The following is a 3,649-nucleotide window of genomic DNA, read 5'->3' on the forward strand; positions in this document are numbered from 1 at the left end:
ATAGATAGATAGATAGATAGATAGATAGATAGATAGATAGATAGATAACTTCTTAGGTAAAAGCTTCACATCTCAAATATAAAGAGAATTTTCTCAAATATGTAAGAATATGAGTCATTCCCCAATTGATAAATGGTCAAAGAATATGAATAGGCCATTTTCAGACAAAGAAATCAAATACATACATTTATATACATAATCATATGAAAAAATACTCTGAATAATGGTTAAAAGAAATGCCAATTTAAAAATTTTGAGATATCATCTCATACCTATCAGATTGACTAAAATAATAGAAGGGGAAAATGACAAATTTTAGAGGGGATATGGAAAAACTTGGACATTTTAATATACTGTTGATGGAACTGTGAACTGATCCAATCATTTTGGAGAGCAACCTGGAACTGTGTATGCCCTTTGACCCCCCAAAATGCCACTACTAGGTTTAATTCCCAAAGTGATTAGGGAAAAAGGAAAAGGACCCATATGTTCTAAAATATTTATAGTAGTGCTCTTTTTTATGATAAAGAACTGGAAACCAAGGGGATGCCCATTAATTGGGGAATAGCTAAAAGAGGTATATAATTGTGATAGAATACTATGTTTTAAGAAAGGATGAGCTAGTTCAGGGGTGGGGAACCTGCAGCCTCAAGGCTACATGTGGCCCTCTAGGTCCTTAAGTGCAGCCCTTTGATTGAATCCAAACTTCAGAGAATAAATCTCCTTAATAAAAGGATTTGTTCCATAAAACTTGGACTCAGTCAAAAGGTTACACCCAAGGCCCTAGAAGGCCACATGTGGCTTACAGGCTACAGGTTCCCCATCCCTGACCTAGTTGATTTTAGAAAAAACATGGAAAGATTTACGTGAAATAATGAAAAATGAACCAAGAGAACATTGTATATGGTAACAATATTGTTCTAAGTATAATTGTTATTCAGAGTATTATAAATCATAAATACTAAAACCAACTACAAAGGACTTAGGAAGGAAGATACATCTACCTCCAAAGAAAGAAGTATGCATAGTATGATTTACAAATCAGTGTCAAATGGTGTACTTCTCTAGTGAAGGATGGGGAGGGAGGGAGACAGTTCAGAATTTAAAATGTAACAAAATAAATAGATTAAATAATTTCAAAAAAGATTTTATTTTACTGCCTTACTCAGTTTATACGTTTTACATATATACCCTTACTCCATCTGATGAATTTCTTCATCAAGCTAGCATACCTTGGACTAATCTTTAATTTAAATAGCACAATGTTGTTAACTGAATCTCATCTGTTTAAAGCCCCAACTATGCCCCACTAAAGCATATTGAAGCATATCCTGTAGCCTTCCCAGGCCAGAAACTGACAAACTACCTGGTATTTCTCAAATATATGTTGTCAAAGGATATGGTGATGTCTGTGATAGTAACAGTATAATTCTAATTTTTCAGGATTATGAAATCCAATCTTAAAGGCCTCTCCTAGTACTGGAACTGTCAAATTTACCTGCTTCTCAATTCTTTCAGTCACGTTTATGACTTTAATTCCTCTATTTAAAATGACATTGTATTGTTGGGTTATTACCCCCACTCAGTTGAGGACTATGGTGTCAGAGGACATTTGGGAACATTCCATTTCGTGCAACACTTGTCCCCAGAGCCAAACCTCTCAACTTCATTTAATGGGATACAGTCCTGTCTGGCTGTATGAATGAATTGCCAGTCCATTAACTGGGTAAAGGACCCCTCCTTCACACAAATATTTGAAGATACATCTGTTGATCAATAGCACCCATTCAAATTAACAACAGTATTTGACAGAGCCAAAATCATCCCAACTTCCTGTTTCAATTTCATCAATTGATTAACCCATGGCAAGGTTGTGTGTGTTTGTATTGGGAGGGAGGAGGGTCATGATTAGAGTGAAGCCATTCAGGTGGGTCTCCACATGGAATTTTGGATCTTATTGCCTCTGAGATAGGCTGGGCATAGGGTGTAGCTGTCTGTGGGGGAAGAGGGATGGTGCTGCATAAATTCAGTAAACCAAATTCAATTTATTTAAAAACTTCCCTCTCGTATTTATAGCAATTCTTTTAGCAGTGGAAAAAAATTGGAAATTGAGGGAATGTCCATCAATCGAGAAATAGATGAACAAATTGTTGTATATGATTGTGCTATAATAAATGATGAGCAAGATGCTCTCAGAAAAAACTGGAAAGATTTACAGGAACTGACACAAGGAGAAATGGGTAGAACCAGGAGAACATTGTATATAGTAACAGCAATATTGCGTGATGATTACCTGTGAATGACTTCACTATTCTCAGCAATACGATGACCCAAGACAATTTTGAAAGACTTGTAATAGAAAATGCTATCCAACTCTACAGAAAGAATTGATGAAGTCTGAATGCAGATCAAAGCATACTTTTTCTTTATTTTTCTTGGGTTTTTTGGTTTGTGTTTTCTTTCACAACATGACTAATGTGGAAATATGTTTTGCATGACTGCACATGTATAACCTATATCAAATTGCATGTGTTTTCAATGAAAGGCGAGGGAAAGGATGGAAGGAGAGAATTTGGAACTCGAAATTTAAAAAAAAACGAATGCTAAAATATTTTACGTATAATTGGGGGAAAATAAAATATTAAAATTTTGAAAAAGAATTTTCATCCTCCCCAACAGGGAGCCAGCTACAATGGGAATTCATCTTTGTGAGACCAGTTGCAAATAACTCCTGATCTTATCCAACTAAAAAGGCATGAAGAGCATTCCCTATGTGGAGGCTGAAAAAAATTTGGTTGACTGTAAAAGTCCATCCTCAGAGAGTTCCCCCAGGCTATGCTTCATTCGACCAGGCCCTCTATGGTTTTAGTAGCAAGCTAAATCCCAGAGTTGGAATCCATGGGAATGGAAACCATCCTCTGACTGGATAAGTCAGTCCACAGCCCTATCTTCAGGGGTCCCCTCACTTGTATAGTCCTTACCAATTCAGCTAGTTGGCCTTTGGCTTTCATCACATAGTCCCTGAAAGTCAATACTTTCATTGCAAAGTCTCCAACTGTTGAATGTGCTTGTCCAGTTTCCTTTCAGTTTTATTATGCTGGCAATCCAACTTATGTAGAACAGTCAATAACCAGGAAATGTGTGAAATGCTCACAAGTCATTGAACAGTTAACAAGGGAGGTTGACTTTGCTCTAACTCAACAAGGTGTAGTGCCAATGCAATATTTACAGCACCTACAGTGACTATGAATACGCCAGCATAATTCTGAATCACAAAATACAACAAACTCTCCATATATAAGACAGAAGCAAAACATTTATTCAGACACCAGAAAGTCAAATCCCCAACACAAGGAAACCGAATCCATCATAGCAACAAAGAAGTTACTTAATAGTATAGATGGGAACCACACCATCCTTTAGCCTTCCCACAAATACTCACAAGCCTAGGTGTCTACTTGCCTGCTGTCCTCTCTCTTCCACCATCTAGCTGCTCTGACTCCCACCTTCCTGTGGACTCTGTTCCAACCTTCAGTAAACTCCTCCCACCACAGGAGGGATTCATATGATTATATTCAGCCTGTCAGGTGGCAGGGAAGATCTTCAAATTCCCTTAGGGCTATTAAGGGGCAGGGAAGATCTTCAAATT

This window comes from Petaurus breviceps, unplaced genomic scaffold (genome assembly GCF_028583685.1).
Source record: "Petaurus breviceps papuanus isolate PSGF00001 unplaced genomic scaffold, PetGlider_PUasm1.0 183, whole genome shotgun sequence".
NCBI lineage: Eukaryota > Metazoa > Chordata > Mammalia > Diprotodontia > Petauridae > Petaurus > Petaurus breviceps.